This window comes from Sturnus vulgaris, chromosome 2, assembly GCF_052056855.1.
Source record: "Sturnus vulgaris isolate bStuVul1 chromosome 2, bStuVul1.hap1, whole genome shotgun sequence".
NCBI lineage: Eukaryota > Metazoa > Chordata > Aves > Passeriformes > Sturnidae > Sturnus > Sturnus vulgaris.
The window spans coordinates 62,715,113-62,734,304 of NC_142244.1; the positions used below are offsets into that span (position 1 = coordinate 62,715,113).

The 19,192-nt window shown below is 35.5% G+C and overlaps 1 long non-coding RNA gene across 4 annotated transcripts in view; it reads right to left on the bottom strand.

Annotated features, from left to right (window-relative positions):
• Nucleotides 1-412: 412 nt before the first annotated feature.
• Nucleotides 413-19,192, bottom strand: part of LOC148224823 (uncharacterized) — a 66,717-nt gene continuing 47,937 nt past the window's right edge. Inside the window, exons 3-6 of one of the 4 annotated variants that reach the window (XR_015801513.1) lie at nt 12,268-12,399; nt 7,671-8,491; nt 541-6,844; nt 413-510 (exon numbers count right to left, since the gene is read on the bottom strand). This is a non-coding gene — a long non-coding RNA (uncharacterized LOC148224823). Of the gene's footprint in view, nt 6,845-7,450; nt 8,492-12,267; nt 12,400-19,192 lie in introns of all 4 variants that reach the window. The other 3 variants (XR_015801511.1, XR_015801514.1, XR_015801512.1) reach the window with 3 other exon arrangements.

The following is a 19,192-nucleotide window of genomic DNA, read 5'->3' on the forward strand; positions in this document are numbered from 1 at the left end:
CAGCAGTAGCTGACCCAGATGGTTTCTGAGAGTTCATGAGTTAGGAGGCCTCAGATTACCCAATTTTCATTTTAAGCATAAAAGTCTTTCCCTCTGCCCTTCTTATGCTCCCACAAAACCTGATCACAGAAACCATAATGCTGATCTTTAAGTGCTAGACGAGGTACAACTGATTTCACTGTCCCAAAACAACATATTTTTGTAGATGCACTCTTTGTTTCTTTGATTAAAGGTGTAGAACTTTTCATTTGCAAGATGCTCTTAATTACCCTCCTCTCCAAACAGTATTGAAGAAAGGAGGCTTTAGCAGCTACCAAGTCAGTACTCACTTTAAATTCATTTTCTGCAGATCATGGAACCAGCAGACGTTGACAATTTTGTTACAGATCTCACAGGAAATAATGCAAAACTCTAAACGTTTAAAGTGGGTTTATTGAAAGGAATAAATATACAATTAGAGTACTATTACAATTCAGATGTTCCAATATTTTATTTCACAGTTACTATGACCTATTTGTGGTATTTCACAGTTACTATGACTTAAGTATTTGTGGTTTACTTAGAAAAACTTGAGTTCACAGACCATTGACTGCATGGCCAGCAACAGCCACTCAGAAATCATTATGCTCTTTATGCTAAACCAGTTTACACATTAAGACACATTTGGGAGTGAAATATGTCCAGCTAGGGTCAGTAAAGGTGTCTGAGACGTATAGCAGATTTTACGTGTAATAAAAGCAGGGGAATGGTTAAATTATTTAGTCAGGAAAAGAAAAATATTGAAAAGGAACGGAATCAGGTTATCTATACAACATAAAACATAAGGGAAAAAGACAAAAAACTGCTACTGTAATCTGGCTTGTCTCACAATATTTTAAAACACCACAATATCATAAGGAAAATAGAAGACAAATATGCAGTGTTTTATAAAATATGCTTTTATACCAAATAGTCTTAACAAAAATAATCAGTACTGCAGAAAATCATGAAAGAATTGATTTCAACCAGAATTTAATGCAGCTGGTTACGTGTCCTGTGGAGGAAGCTTCTGCTAAAACATTAGGTGAAGGCAGTACTAACATCACTCCTTTGCACAGTGACTGTGATCTAGGATAACCAATTCTAACAGTGACATCTAAATTTAGTTATGGGTGAGACAGTTAAACACAGAATAACAGTATAGATTATTTCTCCTTGAAAATTGCACTATGATTCTTACAAAAAATGTTAAGAGAGAAATTGTTTTAATTTAGTTTGCTTAACTTTTATGTCTTTAATTTAGACTTTTACATAAAACTTGTCAAAAAACAGTAAAATGCAAAGTCGCTATGGAGAAGCTGCATAAAACAGGAAAGATATGGGGCTGATGCACATTTTTGGCTTGCACTCATTATAAAACCATGATCTCCTGGGATTTCTTATAAATATGACAAAAGCAATTGAAGCATAAAAATTCTATGTTGATAACATGCAAAAATCTCAGAACTGAACTGATGTTGAAATGCAAGATTTATACACAGTTTTTCTTTGATTAAGTAATATTGTAAGTCAGATTCTAGAAATTCAGGTAATTTATCCTTTTAATTGAGGTACTCTTTCAAGATGTCAAACTTATAACCATTCCTGTTGATTAGCTTTGCTTTTACTCTCACTTCTGAGAAATAAGTTATTTTTACCACCTTCAGGGTAAAAGAAAAAAACAAAAACAGTAATTCTCATATATATATATATATATATATATTTATTTTTTTTTGTAATTTTGCAAATTTCAATATAACAGGCAGTGCAGATATGATTATCAAAAAAATGCTTAGCACTTTTCTCTGGTACATGGAAGACTGGTCTTGACACGCTACTAGTCTGCAGAATAACAAAATCTTTGTCAAAGTTTTCACAAAAAGTTCGTGAAGCACAGGGTGGTGAAATGACTTGCCAAGGTGAGCAGACAGACTGATGCCAGGAATATTCCTAGAGGTCAGGCCTCCTGGGTACCACTCCTCTGGGATGTGCACTTAGAGTTGTCTGTGACCAGAAGATAAAGTTGTCAACAGTTGGTCCTATTGAACATGAAATTTCAACCCTGTGTTAGAAAGTAGACATTTGTAAAGAAATATTTACTTCATTGCACTTCAGTAACAATAGAGTTACAGAGGAATGGGTACAAGCACCAGACATGAAAAGTCAAAATTATGGTCCTTGAAGAAGGTGTTTAGGTAACTGTTTGAAAGTCTTTGTTTAGCAAAGTAAGTCAGCAGTTACTATGCTTATATATACAAGTTACTATGCTTGTATATGTTCTGTGTCACTTAGGCAAAATATGTGGAAAACACAGTGAGTCAGACTGGGACTTCTCCTTTGCAAGGAGAAACATAAGAATCAGAATATATGTGCAACACATATTGCTTTTTCTGAACAGCTCCATAAATATGCATCTATTTAAAACCATGGGGAGAAAGCCTAGCCGAGATCAGCTTCAAATCAGACTTTCATGCCATGTACTGAGCATCTTGGGATGAAAATATTTCTGTGGAAGAAGCTGCTCTACCTCAGCAATAAGGCTCTTAGCTACGGAGTATTTTCTATTTTCTTCTCGGGATTATGGGGCAGGGAGGGGGGAGTTCTGTTTCTTCCATTCTTGTACTCAAAATAGTTTGGCAGTAGACAAATTTACACACACACACACATACACACACACAAAAAAAAAAAAGTGGACTGGAGTTAATGCAACTCCACTTACACATTGCGTGGCTGCTGATCACAGCAAGATCACAGTGTGACCTAATGTGACAATTCGATCACTCTACAGCAAACAAATGTAGCATCACAAACATAAGTAGAACCAGGAAAAGCAGAAGCAGCAACATCTACCAAGGGAAAATGTTATCTAATATTCTTCATGGGTGAGGAGATACAGGAGACTGAACAGAGGTACTGGATGCTCTTACTGACACCCTAAAAAATTCATCTGGCCTCCTGATGCTCCTGCAAAAGATGGGAGTCATTGTTAGACCCTGTGTCACACCTGCCACTCCCGTGGGAATGCTTTATACACTGTATGGCATCTAAAAACACACCAGTTACCCGTGTTAGGCACCTGAATTGCTTGTCATATTTCTGTGCACAGCCCTGAAGAACATGCAGTCAAAATATATGGAGCAAAAAAAATCTATCTACATTTAATGTGGAGTTCAGTAAGTAAGGCTGCATCTAAATTGCTTGGTAAGTGTCTCACTGGCAGGCTGGCAAGTCCTGATCCCCTTATCATTCAAGTCAGAGACCTGATAGCAGTGCAAAGTGGTGGCTTTTCAGTCTGAGATTCCTTTCCATAAAATAAGTTAATTTTTTCAAAGGAATATATTTCTAAATTTAAGCTTTTTCCAGGGGAGGTTTGAACAAAATGTCTTTTTAGTTCACGCTAAGAATGCGGCAACTGAAGTAGACTTCATAATCCACTTCGATTTTTAAGAAAACTGTAGGAAAAAAGGTGAGCAATAAGACTTGCCTGTGCGTAACATGCATGAAATTGGTATTCATTATGGCAGACTGTCTGGTGCACAAAAAGACACTGATCTAATATGTGTCAGGCCATAATACAGAGAATGGAAGATTGCTTGCGCTTTCCTCTTCATGGCTGCTTTCTCAGTACTTTCAATCAGATTTTCTGGCAGCAACTTAGGCAGCAATAAAAGTATAACACAAATTCCTCTTCATTTCAAACTGTTACAATAACAGATTAAAATTCCATACTTTGTCAGCAGTCAAATAAAGCAGATAAACCTAGGTAGTGTGAAAACACTGCAAGGTCTGTGAACACTAGACTGAATAAAGCACAAAATACATATTCTAAATAAAGGTAATTCATCAGTTAACTGTAGCATGCATCTTTTGCAATCATTAATTTCAGATTGTTTAGATAAATCAGAAACTTCAACATATTTATGAGCACACAATTTCAAGACAAATATGAAATTAAAAAAATTTAAATGAAGCCTATTAGGCCTAGCAAAGGTTAATTGATGGATTTATCATATGATGCTAAAATCTACCAAGAAATAATAAATCAAATAATAATGAATCCAATTAATACTATAAAGTGCTACATTTATTCTTAATTTCCAAATTGCAGTAAATCTTGAATCCCAACAGAAAATTGTGCTTTCTTTGTATATATTCATTAATCAAGTCCAGTATTATGCTGCTCAAAACAATCAAAAAACATCAATCAGAAGTCCAGCAGAGTTCAGCTGGCCATCAAGAAGATAGACATATAAACAGCTATTGAATTACTTAAATGCCAATTATATTAAACGTTGATTTCCTGTATGCTGACACTATACTCTTATTTTTTCGTTTGTTCCATATGCAGATACTAAATATAACAAAAAACAACTTAAAAAAAAGAAAAATGAAAGAAAAAGCATGTGCTTAAAACTAAGCTTATTCTAATATTTGTTGAAATTCCCTGATGATATAAATACATATCACATATAATCCTCTTTTTGAATTACAATCAGTTTGTACATAAATCCAGCAAAACTATAAAACAATAATAATATTACCATATAAATAATACTTTATATTACATCATGCATGTGGAATAATACATACATGCTATTTTAAGCATCTTTTTCTGTGAAACTATTTATCTTGTGGGCTGCAAAAAACAACACATTATCTGAAAAACTTTATTCTTGGCATACCTGCATTCTCTCTTAGAGCATAGGCTCATATTAGGACTATGCTACAGTAGTCAAATAAATGTCCTAATCTCAGTAATAAGACAAGGTGTAATACAAAAATTCTCTTTTACAAGTATTTTTAATATTTGAAAATGTGCTAAAAACGAGATATCGTTTGCTTGTTTTTTTTGTTTGTTTGTTTGAATATAAAAAAAAGCATGCCCAACCACATGTTTTTAAAGGACAAGGAATCAGTTTAGCTTTACATACTTTTGTATCTCTCCCTCTCTTCCCTGAGCTGGGTTTCTCTTTTTCCTCATCACTTTGTCATAAATGATGGAAAGCTTGGGAACTGAGATTCTCACTATAAAAAGTTTCTCAAACTATTTTTCCCTCTCCTATGTTATGACTCAAATGACAAAATGTGTTATAAAGAAATAAACTGAGATAAAAATATTCTGACTACTGGTTCTAGTCTCTATTTCTTAAAACCAAATAAACCATGAAAACATTAGAAAGTTTTTAAATGAAACTTTTAAATAATTTATAGTTTCAAGTTCAAAAACAACCCTCTCAAAAGTACTTAATAAAATAAGCAAATGATCACATGACTGCAAGAAGAGAAGCTCCTTGATACTTCTTCACGGAAACAATTAATTTGGTGAATTTTCCAGTGAATATTCCCATGCTCTTAATATTCACAAAACTTTGTTGTCCAGATAGGTATTTCAGATTTCATTCAGGAAAACATTACACATATTTTTCTTCCCTTTTTCCAAGGAGATTAAAAATTTGATACCTACTGAGTAGCTTCTCTGTGCAAGTTCTTAAATATTATAAGAGATAGGGCTCATACAGAATGGGAAACAAGCTTTTCCAGTTTCTTCCAACAGCTTACGGTAATATATGTACAATCTGTTGCATTTACCCAGAAATTTTGGAGTAACTTCAGAAGCTTATTTCTGACAATATAATGTGAAAATCACTTGATTCACTTCTGAACTAAAATCAACTATGGGTGATTCCTTCCTTATGAAATAAATGTTCAGGTCCCCAAGGTTCACCCGGAAAGGCAGCATTTTCAAATTACTCTACCCAATATTCACATGTAATAGAAATTTCTTTTCTCTTTATTAATATCCAAGTGGGACATCTTTTTATCAAGATGCTTCCAGAGGTATTTATGCAGCAAGAGTTAATAAGCTATTTCTTTTTTTTCCTGCATATTGAAATTCTAAAGCATATATAATCATTGCTCAGCTTTTCCTTTGAAATTGCAGAAGCTTGTTTTTGTTTACGATCTGTCTTGAGTCTGTATAACAGACTGTCCAGGCCATACAACAGTTTGTTTTCCAGTCTGCTTAGATGATGTAGTGCTATCTGCAGTTGTTTGTTTATTTGTATTTCATCTTTAGGAGAATCTGGTATGCACCAGACAGCTCTGTTTTGATAAAACCATTTTATTACAGCTTGGCATTTCTGTCTTAGTTTCCTCTTGTGCTTTTTTTCTTTGTTCCACAAAAACTAAAGGAAGCTTGGCCCAGCCTTAACATTAGTTCAGTGTTATGTATGCAATGCTTCTTACAGCTTACAAGCTTGTTATTTCAGAATGCTGCTACAGAGAATACTTTTAGCAGGTTAGTTATTTCCTCCAATACCTCACTTGTAGTATATAAGGACCCTTTTTTATGTTAAAAATGAAACACTGTTCATCTGTTAATAATATTAATATTGTCAATCAAGTTTATAAACATCTCTCAGTAAATAATTAAGGATAAATAAAAACCCATCCTTTCAGACTTATTTTAGAGTCAATCTTTGCTTACTTTGTACAATGATAGTATTTACACTGGAAAAAAACAAACAAAAAAAGCCTTTTGAAAGCCCTTTATCTAAAAAAAACCAAGTCAACACACAAATGAAGTTGAAATATTTGAGAAAAAAAGTCATATCCTCCTAGTTTGTAAATTATTCATCTAGACCTGGTGAAATTTACCCTGAGAGATTTCAGCTTGTTGAAGCAATAAAGAATATTAGTGCAAGACAGTCAAGCTTCCAGATTATTAACAGGACAAAAACAAAGATTACCTAGAAGAAGAAATATCCAGAGTTTTATAGGGCTATCATTATATTTTCAAGCTCAGAAATCTTCTTGGCCAGACTGTCTGATGGTAAGGATACAGAAGAGACCAAGAGGCTAAGTTGCAGTCAAAACAAATTTAAAAGCTAATTATGCAATTTCAAAGAAACTTCAAGCTGTAGTAAGGGAGAAAAAAGTTTTGTTGTCATATACCATAATATGAGTAGTGTATGTGACAATACATCATATTCTCACTACAAATGAGTGAAAATTCATCTACATCAAAATATTATGAGTTGCATGTACAATTAGCTAGAGATTCATACTGAAAAAATAGGCATTGTGGTGCAGTGGAGTCAAAACAGAAGGTTGTGTCAAGTGGTGTTCCAGAGATGTCTGTTCTGAAACTGGAATAATTTAATATTTTCATTAATTATATGGACATTGAAATAGAGGCAATGTTTATTAAATTTACAAATTATACCAAACTCAGAACAGATCAAAGCACATTGAAGCACAGGGTTGGAATTCAAAATTATTTCCAAGAGGATAAAATAGTAAAAAGTAAACAGATTGTAATTCAAAAAGGGACAAGAACAAAATAACACTTTAAAGTAGACATAAATGATCACATGTACAACACTGAAATCAGTGAGTTAGACAGCAGTGCTGCTAAAAAATACCAAAGTACCTTTCTGGTTTAGCTGTTCATCTAGCATAGTTGGATATATCCCATAGTATGGTGTCTGCCCTCCAGAAAAAGATGTCACCATTGGCCCTGTGTCATATCCTGAGGTCACATCTGCCTGGCTCAGGTGTGCTACAGCATCTCAAATGGCCCTTGGCATCTGTGTGTGTGGGCAAGAGACAGAGCCTTGAATAATTGCAGCCCAGAGGGCTGCTCAGCTCACCTGAAATTCAGCATATACACGCTGTCAAATGAACAGCTCTCCAGGCGACCCTGGGCTGGATTCAGTGAGATCCAGATCCTACTTCAGGAGAGTCCAGGTTTCCCACTGGTGTTGTGTCATACTTGGCAGCCCCATCTGCATCCCTCAGATACATGGGATATTTCAGATGACATTAGGCACTGATGTGTGGGCAGCTAAATCAGACCTTACATTTCCAGTGACTCTTATGGATTCCCATGACTTTGTGTTATCTATAAATATAGCATTTCTGCTGTGTGTGTGTGTGTTTGTCAGAGATGTGACAGACATATTTAGGTTTATGCAGTTGAGAAGAATTCCACCCTGACAGGATGCAAAGACTTCATTTGGCTATCTCAAATACTGAGTAAATATATAAGAAAAGAAGAATCTAGGGAAACGTGTTATACAAAAAAATTCAATTTCAAAATATAGGAAAGGTTGCAAATGAAGGCTAAATTCTTTGTCTGTGTAGCAAAAACAAGAAATAGTGCTCCTAAATTGTAAAAAGCTATAGTTCAGGCACAACTTTTAGTCTGTAGAGAGGGTGAAATTTGTGTTGGAATATTGTGGAATTTCTATCAGTGGAAGTTTCCAAAAAACTGTAATTGACATCCTGCAGAATAGCCTGGCATCATTGCCAAAAATCAGGTGTCTGCTTTTAAAAAATCCTGAGCTGTCTGTAAAAATATTGTGATGGTTTAGGAATGGTATTCTTCAATTTGGTGTTCCCACTGAAAGAACTCCAAACTATGTGCTGCTTGCTCACTTCCTCCTGTTCCTCCTCTTCCTCCTGCAGTGGGCTAGAAAGAATTAGAGGCAAAAAAGATAAAGATCAGGTGTTGATGCAACAACAATTTACTATAAACAGCAGTGAGGCAAAAAAAAAATAACACTATCAACAACAATATTGCAACAAAAGCATACAGGAGAGGCAAGCGATTCACATGCAAATGTGCGCTGTGGAGTCCAACACTATCCTGGCCCTGAAGAGAGCCCTTTCCCCATCCCCAGAAATGATGAGAGGTGGTATAGAGTAGGGTGTATATAGGGTATAGACCCTGCAGGGTCCTGGCCATGTCCCCTCTTGGCTACTGCAAATATTAACTCTGTCCTGGCCAGAATCAGGACATTTTTCCTATGCCATATATTAAAAATTTGTTATAACCCATGTGGTACACATACAGCAACTGGAGCCAACAGCTCCACATGACTCCATGACTTTGTATCACTTTTCAAAATCCCATTTGTATCACGCAATATTCCTACAGTGTAGCTGAGGTTGAGGAGCAGCCGAGCATTTTTAGAGAACTTTCTTCTTCTGAAAGACAACCTTTATAATACCTTTTTGGATCATATTTTTGATTTCCATATCATAGTTTGAGACTAATTAGCTGTCTCTCATGCCTAAGATCAGCATGGTTTGCCAAGACTGGCTTTTTGTTTGCTTGAACCTCTAGCAGTCGTTTTCCTTCTAAATGGAATCATCATCTACCTTTGAAGCCAGATCCCCTCCTGAACCAATAGTTTCACAGTCTGACTCTGCCTCTTACAAGGATTTGCTAAACTGTAGCTGCTAAGCAATGCAGGCTCACTGAGCCGAGCATCTGCCAGGAGCTATTTGGCATACGGTCAGGATGAGACTGCTACAGAGTCAGCGTCAACAGACAAACCAACTTCTGGAGTGCATGTGCCTCCCTCGCCTTATCTGTATGCTGTGTCTATGTGAATTTTACATACAATCTGGTCAGCAAAAGTAGAGATGGGCATTTCCCTGTTGTCTGGTTCTTTGCTGAGATTCTTTCTCCAACAGATGTTGGCGGATCTTCCCACATACTTTGTTGTAAGTACCATGTCTCTGTCTTCTTCTTCAGATAAAAGAGAAAAATTCCATGTGCTGGCCTCTAAAAACACTACAGAGCTCTCTAGTTAAGTCCAAATTTAATCCTTGTCTCTGGACAAGCACAGTGCAAGATTCTGTAGAGCATTTCCAGCAAGTTTGAAGTGTTAGTGAACCCAGCCTTTTGCTATGCTGCCTTCAGAAGAGAACAGATTAAAAAAAAAAAAGTTTTAAAAGTGCATGTAAATTCTATGGATGAGTTCAGTGCCTGTGTGTATTCTTTTTCTCATGATTAATATCACATAGGCATTTATTCTAATACTGATCTTCCTCCACAATAAAGGAGGAAGCCAAAATATCTGGGAAAAGTTTTCCTTTTGTAATCATGATGACCATTCTTTATGCCTTCATTTATACACTTCTGCAACAAATACTAGTCTCTGTAAATTTATCTTTGAGCTGATCCAATAAAAATGCATATGAATTTAACATATAAAATATTGAATATAATTTCTGACATAAAATTAAAGCAGTAATTATCTAACTATTGTTTTTATCCCAGCTCTGGGTAGTTAGCAGAGGAATAGCTCCATTGCATTCTTTTCCTAGACTATAATTTATCTACTTGAAACATTAGAATTTTATTAAGGAGTTGGCACCAACTCATTCGCATGAAAACCAGAAAGGAACAGTGACCAGTCACTAGAGTGTCCTGGTACCACTTTGTTTCTTCAGGAGGAGAACCCAATACAGAAAAGGAAGAAATCTAAAAAAAAAAAAGAAAAAAAAAAAAAGAAAAAAAAAGAGAAAAGAATGTATGCACTTTTTTCTTTTTTCTTCTACAGAGTCAATAGGTTGTATCTCAGAATGACTCAGCTGAAGTGGATTCCTTCAGAATATCTGGGGTCCTTTCCTGATCTCTTCTGAAGATTTTTGACATTTCTCATTAAAAGTTTAGACTCCACACCAGATCTCAGGAAAGTTGTCTGTATCTATACACTAAAATGTCAGCAAAATAAATGCCAAACACTGGAAGGTGTTGCTGTATCCATCAGTCAAGACTATAATTTGACATTAAGAAACAATAAACCAGCATGATGCCCCACTATTCTCAAATCAACTCTTGGCCCATGACACACTTCTTAAACCCCTTCTGCACAACCCACTTAGGCACATATGTCCTCTTTTCCCATCTGCTCAGCATTTCACCATTACCTCCAACGTATATCTAACTGTAGGACTGGATGCATGCATAGCAGCATTTAAGTATTTTAAACTCCTACTCAGATCTTTTTTTCATAATACAATTTTTTATTTGTGAAAACTCAAGATCTGAAAAGTCTGGCTGTTATATTTCACTGAAAGCTTAGATGCCTGAGCCTATCAAAGATGGGAGCCTTCACAGATACTGGTTTACTGGACAACAGCCACTGATCCAAATTCCAGTCCTAAACATAACTAGTAGAAGACAGAGTTCTTTCTGCTAATATAATGTAATGGAGTTTCATATACTTATACCAGCCCTCAAATCCTGTCATAAATTGCAAGCAAACATAGTATTTTATTTCTTTACAGGCTTTTTTTTTTTTTTTTAATTGGCTGAAGATTAAGTATGGGCTATGAAAGCAATTGTAATAATTCCTGAAGAAACGTGAAATCTCTACAGCTGAACCCATCTTCCTCCTCATAAAATGCACAGACATATTTCCATTTAGAGGTTTTCCTACAAAAGTTAGGGTATATTGAATGAAATTCCTTCTCAGAAATAGGGTAGAGAAGTTGAGAGAAAATTATCAATAGCAAGGTACAGACCAAGTAATGCAAAAGTTTAATTGGATCCTGCAGACAGACCCTTAGAGAAAAGATATAGAAGTTTAAGTTGGCAATCCCTTTCTATTAAACTCCCTGTTGAACTAGCAAAAATTAAAAACTAAACACACAACTAATTGTCCTGGGCTCCATTTTAATAAGCTGTATATGGAAGGAAGACAGAATTAGAGTAGAGCAATGCAGTGTGTTAGGAAATGGGTAAGTGAACTGGAATGAAAATTCAGCCAAATGGGTGCAAAAATAATTTCTATTAGAATATTGGAACTGAGTCATCTCTTCAGCAGGTGATGGTGCCTGTGGCATTGTCAGGATCACCCCTGGCACTTCAATGATCATTGTGGAGGGGAATGCAATAGAAGGAATGCAACAGTGGCAAAGATGCAAAGTGCATGCCACAGTAGTTCCCCGTGTTTTCTGAAATATCTACAAATTCCCAGTCATAGTGGGCCTGACAAAGAAAAAGCTGCTGTCACAATCCTGAAGGGGTAAATAGGAGATTTCTGTCCCGCAGTAAACTATGCCAGAGACAGGGAAAACTGGAAGGGAGAGATAAGAGGAGAGCAGATGTTTGACACTCGGTACCAGAGAGGAAGCCTATACTGTGGCTGCTGAAATGGAGAGATCCCCTGTGAGAACCATGTCTTAGAAAGCAGCTGCCAAGTCAAATAGCCATTAAATCTCAGCAGAAACAAACATCATTGCACTATACTTTGTCTCTTTAGTAGACCCAACAGCAGTTCACACTGGGCTAGTATCAACTGTACCATACAAAGCCCGCATGAAAATACAGGCCAGAGTGACAGAAGCATGCACTTTTAATTAAGCAGTTTGAAATTAAATGAAAAATGTACTGGGAAAAATGAGTGAAAAAGTTGGAATTGAATCTATGTTCTTTTCCATGGATAATACCTTGTTACTCTGCCTTGTCTCCACATTTTTCTAAGGAGAATTTATATCTTTGCTAGTGCAAAATATGTCTTCCAGTAAGGGATAGTGGGGATCCTTCCCATCTCTGGTCCGTTTGCAGTTGCTCCTGCATACCTGGGCAAGAGGGCATGTAATTATTTCATGGATCTGGTCGTTCTTTGTGTGCAGAGAAACCCTGTCATAAAGTAAGAGAAATGAAAAACTCACAGTACTTCCTTCCACAGAAGGCAACTGTTATATATTTAGTTAGGAAAGAGAAAAAGGCCAGCTATCCCAAGGCACACATGTCTAACTTCAGTGTGGCAATCAGCAACCAGTACAGAGTTGCAGGAGAGAGATGGACTACTACATCAATGCAGCTGATACCTAGAGTAGCACGGACAATTTCCTCTTCAAGTCAGAAAAGAGGAGTTAAAAGCAAGTAAAAACTGAAAGAGAAGGTTCAGATTTTGGACTGTGCAAGCATGCAGGGAGAAAAGGGAAGTCAGCTTTAATATCAAAAAGGGAGGATATGCTGCTGCTACTAAAACGTGTTCACATTCAGACATAAGAGTACATTGTCTGATATTAAAAAACCTCCATGCTTAAAATAAACAAACAAACAAACAAAGCCCCTCCTTCCTCTGCCTTTCTTTACCATAATAATCCAGGATATTTATACTGAATGCTATATCAATTACATATTTATAATGCCTCTTCCAACTAGTACCACCTTTGTTTCAGTTGTGGGAAAAGAGAAGGTAGAGTCCTACTCACAACAATTGCACACTGCTCTTGCAGTCCCTTTTTCTTGCCTGGTTAATAAGTGGAGCCATTAAGTTCCCTTTCTCCAACAGGAAACAGGAAGGACATAAAGCATACTTCTTGAAAGGCCATGACACTTGACAACCATAGAAGATGGCTTGATGTAGGCCATTTATTCTTGCTGATTTCAGATAAGCCGTCCTAGAGAAATCTGTATAAGAAGATCCAGGACTGAGAAACCAACTAGATCTAGTGATGGCTAGACAAGTAGAAAATAGAAAGAATAATGGCCCTTTGACCGATAGATTTGAGGGGAATAGTCTTAGGGATAAGAGACAAGAGACTTGGAGAAGTGCCAATGATAAAAAAAAAATAAAATTAAATGATATGTCCTTTGAGACAGGAACAAGAAGCTAATGAATTGCTGAAGAACAGGAAGAAGTTTGTAGAACTTGGAAAGAAGACACATAATAGGGAATTTATAGATATCCTTTGGGTGCCTACTATGCTGAGGCCAAATCATGTATTGCTGATTGAGGCTACACATGCTTTCAGGAGCCAATGCATTACTTGGTATGAATAAAAAGGACATATGGGAAAAAGATTGCATGAATAGCGTATAATATAAAATTAACTGTAATTGGGGTAGATGTATGACTAAGGGCAAAGTGAGAACAAGCAAGGAAAATGCCGTGGCCCAGATCCAACAAAATATTTATGCTTTCAACTTCTAACTGCTAACATTAGATGGTAATAGCTTTCACAGCAGGTAAGCTCATAAATCATTTGTTGAATCTAAGCCTTAGGCTGTTGCATGCTAATCCAATGATTTTAAAAGTAAGGTTTACTGAACATATTTACAAATTTTAAAAATATAGCTAATAGCATTAAAAGAATACAGGCTGAGGGAACTGTGCTTATTCCTGCTGGAGAAGTGATAGCTCTGGGGACAGCCAACAGCAGTCCTCCCTATCTTATGAAGAAGCTAATGAAGAAGATGGAGCCAGGCACCTCATAGCTGTGTGGAAGAGGAGGACAAGAGAGAGTAGGTATAATTTGAAATAAGAGACATTCAGGCTGCATGTGAGGAAAAGCTTTTTCACGGTGGAGAAAATGAAGTGAGGAAACAGGTTGTCCAAAAAAGTCACGTGTCCATTCTTTGAGATCTTCAAGGCTCAGCTACACAAAGTTTTGAGTTACCTCTAGTCTCAGAGCTGATTCTGCTCCAAGCATGAAGTTGAAATAAATTGAGGTACCTTCCAAATTCAGTTATGTGATCCCGTGAAAACATTTTCACCACTCCAATGTGCAATTGCTGCCTCATTTTATCTAGGAAATAAACTAATGGTATGTTTTATATGCTATGAAGGCATATAGCTATGAATGTTTGCCCCAACTAAGGTGTTTTCATTCATGAGATATCCTATTTAATAATTTTAAGGGCAGGAATGGACATAAAATAAACTGGAAAGCAAAAAAAATACATTTTTAATGAGCTTGTATGTACTATACATACTATACTATAGTACACTACCAGTGCAATAACTGATCTGGGGTTCAGTCAGAACAGATGAAAAAGTTAATAAAATAGAGTGAAGTTCCATATTTAAATATGTTCCACATTCATGTGAAGCAACACAAGATTGCAGGATAAAAATTGGCTTGTATTGCCAATATTATCAATGCTAGTGTCTATGTAATCTCCCACCGAAAATGGAGGGAAGCTTCTAAAACATTGAAAAGCAAAGACCTCTAAATGGTCCCAGGTTAGTGAGCAGGAATTTTCTGGACCATTTTCCTACACATGGACATTTAAAATATACCTAACCTGCACATTAAAAGAGCCAATTAAATTTCTGCAAGTTGACAACTTGGATTTTATGTGGTATAAATTTCAAAAAATATAGAAACAGTAACAATTTCAAACAACGATTGTGTCATGTCATTATGACCAATACCTAGTGCCATGAATAAAACATAGGTATTTTATGACCATAATAACTGAAAAGTGCACATAAATATTCTGAATCAGCTATAGACCTACCGAGATGATTTTCTGATATTGATATTTTTTTTCTTCTGTATTGATGCATTTATAAGCTAAGTCAGTCAGTAAGTACTCTCAGAATGTGCAACAGCTCTTTAGGAGCCATTAAAGCATATTGAACTAATGACCCATGGATAATCAAAGTGTCTCGTTCACTTAATGATGGATCCTTCATTCTAGTTCCTTTGAACATATTGCATTTGATTTTCCCTTTTGGTAATAAAAAGTGGACATTCATTATCTCAAATACTGTAAAAACCCTTTAGAAGACCTGCATTATAAAAGTATTCTTTTTATTTTGTTTTGATTGTCTTAGAAGATTTTGTTAAAATAAGAACCATTAGTTTCCCTAATTTGTTTTAAGAACCTGCTTCTTTTTCCTAATATAATTCAGTAATAAATACTTCAGTTGCAAATTTTACCATATTCTAGTCCACTGTCACCAGCACTGAAATAACAACCTCATGTCTGCATTCAAGGCAAAACAGATCCCTGTTGAAGAAGATGCAAGAAAAATAGAAGTATTTCTTTCAAATCTTTACTTTCAAAAACACTGTTCACTAGCAAAAATATTTGAGAATGGTTGCTGAATAGGATGTTCAGAGGTATTGATGGAACATGTGATGATAATCCAACAGACATCAACTCTTCTTCTGTGCATTTTCTAAAGCTAATCAACAGCAAATCATCCTCCTAATCACTCTCGTGCCAAAAAAAAAAAAAAAAAAAAAAGCCCACAGAAAACAAAACCAAAGAAACAAAAAACTAAACAAAAAACACACACATAAAAAAGCCCAAACAAACAAAAAAACTCACTGCCATACATCTGAAGAAAAAAATACCAAAGGTGGAATAAAACAAAGTTAACAGATGGACAATGAAATACTTGTGACTATTCTTGGATTACACAGAATATTTGCTGCAGAATCAAGGAATCTAAATTTTAAATCCATTGTGTTGCCCAAGCAACCAGCTCTCTGTGGCTAAACAATTGAAACTTACAAATCTATGACTCTGTGAAAAATGTTAAGTGATACCATCACACTTTTTATATTAGCTTGGGTTTTTTTCCCCATTGCTTCCCAGTACAAGAATGTTAAAAGGAAAAATTAGCATGCAACTAAAGCATTTCTAACTCTGAATATTCAAACTTGTTATCTGAAAAGTAGTAGAACAATGAAAACTATATGGAACAGGTCTAGTTCTGACTTTTCTAACTTGTTGCTTTGCCTCCTTCTACTTCACACTTCACATTTAATTTCTTGGAGTATGTGTGGGGGCATTGTTATGGTAAATTGTCGGCATCTAGAGTCCTTCAGTGAAAGCAATGTTTTTGTTAATGGTTTCTTCTTCTTCACTTTATGGTTCACTTAGGGTCATTTTTGTATTTGCTAACTTGTTTTCATGCCTCTGTGTGTTTTTTGCTGAACTGCACTCCACCTTATTTCCAAATTTATGTAGACGGTACTTTTAATAAATAGGTAGATACTATTTCTTTATGTTTTTTATCCCTTAAATGAGTTTTTTCCCGTTATGTGTTTCTGTAATTGACTATAAATGAGTTATTACCGTAGGGTCTGAAGTGTCATCCTGTGACCCATCCCCTATCATCTTGTGCCCATCCCTACGCCAAATCCTGTGTTCCCTGTCCCCAGGACTGTATTTCTCTATCTTATGAGATTACCTTAGTACCATAAATAGTTACGTCTGTGTAGAATTGCTTGTTTCTGCTATCTGTAAAAAACAATGGTTTCACTATGCACAGACAACAAAAATAAAACAAATTACCTGCAGACAGTCAATTAGAAGAATTGCTATGGCAGTTAGACCAAAGTAAAGCTTAAGTCAGACCTTGTCTTTACTTATTAATAGCACGGTTATCAAGTAACAGTTAATGGTGGGAAAAGTAATAAAGGTACTGTGTAGTGCATATTCAGTCATCCATTCATTTTACAAAACAAACCCCTTTTCTAGAGTTTTAAGATCTTTTAAATTTTAAGGGGTTGTCTGTATTGCTACATGACTACTACATTTCATGATTATAATAAAACTTTCCTGGTAAATAACTGGATAATAAATATTCTTTCTCCCATCTCCGCCTAAGCTTATATGATTAAGTTCCTGGATGACACCATGAAATTTTCTGCTTCCTTTTACAACCTCCATATTTTAGACAGGTGGATAACCTATTTTATAATGGGAGATGAGTAGTTGTGATGACTCTTTCCAGATTTTTCTCAACAAAGAATCCTTGGTGCTGTTACACCTACAGTTCAACAGCACTGAATCTGTTAAGTCTTAAAATTGTGCCACAAAGCCTATCTGTTTGTCCAGCTTTTCTCCAAGGGGGTTGGTTAAAGAGCCATAAAATTTTGCCTATGGCAAATTAATCTGCTTTCCTCACTATCTACAACATGTCTTATTTTCCCCACCTCTTCCTTGAGGGACAAATGGAGGAATGCTGTGACATCTGAAGTAGCTTATGTTGTTTTCTAAAGAAATTGTCAAGACTTTTTAATATGACCAGTTTAAATGACATATTTTCTTAACAAACAAACAAACATAAAAAATTAAAAAGCAAGCAGGTTGTAGTTCTGTATTGTTAAATTTCTGATCTTTATCACTGAATGAAAATTTATTTTGGTATTTCTGCTCAAATTTATGAAATTTCTCACAGAACAACAATCTGTTTTAATGGAAAGATAAAGAGTACCTCTTTCTTGCAATGGTTGTTTGTTTTCTTTAAGGATTGTTAAATATTCATTTTACTCCAGAAAGTTTCTAAGCATGATTCACTTGCCTAAGTGTTGAGAAAATCTGGAAACTTCAATCCCAGTCCCAGTTCAAAAATCATGTGTGTATGCTATATTAACCAGATAATACAGGAGAAATATCTTTCTCTCGTAATACGATGTGAAACAGAACAGTTTAAAAAAGTAAAGATAAGAACATAGCCCCCAGGAGCTCCATCCTTGTATCCCATCTGAATATAAACACATTCATCAATTTTTATTTCGGTTTTTATAGTCTGCTAGTTATTGTATTAAACATCAAACCTCATGCATGGATTCCGAATTCCTGCAGATAGAAGATAAGAAGTCAAACAAGTTCCTATGGAGATCTGTTGGATGCTGCTGAATTATGACAAAATTCTATTATTGGAGTACTTAAACTGTTGATTTTTTAAACTTAGACATCAAAAAATTTAAACAGGATTATGCATGAATAATACTGTACTTAATGGGAATTATACTGCAAAAAGCTGGAGCTTCTCTTTCCTTCATGCAGGGAGAATAGAAATCTCCATACTTCTAGGTTTGTGGATCTGTGCTTTCTTGAGAATGAGCCTCAAGTCAACTCCAATTTTACACACAAATATTTGTTACTCCTGAAACTTGAAAAATAATAATACTGTTCCTTTACCCATGATCCCTAAATGGAAATTACTAACTGCTTTGCCTAAAAGGAACACCCAGTAATTTATTTATTCCAGCCAAGTTATTTTAGAATTCAGGGTTTCAAAGGACAAGCACCATTTTAAAAGAAAAAAGCCCACAGACTTCCTGCAAAAAGATTTTCATTTGCCAGCTGTACAAGCTACTACAACAAGTGCCTAAACTTGAAAAAAAATAAAATATTGTGCAGCATTTCGGAGCTTTTATTCTGTGATTGTAAAATATCTGGGAGGTTTGCCAGACTCAGTCAAAAGAAGAGCACAGCATTTTCTCATCACTAATAACAATGACCTGAAGTCACGTTGAAGATTGTAAGGTCAATTTCCCTCTTAAATTGAAAAAAGAAAATAGGAGAGCAGATGTGGGTAGTTGCTTCTGTATTTATAAATTGCATGACAGCTGGGTTAGGCTATATCATCTCCAGTTTCTATGTAGTTAAGGTATTTTTATTGAATCATTCATACTAATCAGATAGAAGTGTTAAGGTGCGTTTTTAAGCTATTACACAACATAGAAAAAGCTGCCAACTTCATAGTGTACATTCAAAATTGAACATTTTTCTTCATTAAATATGTTCAGGTAACTTTACCATGTGGCATGCACATTTCAAAGAGAATTTTCTGGATTTGAATGATTGGTTCTGAATTGATATAGCATAAAG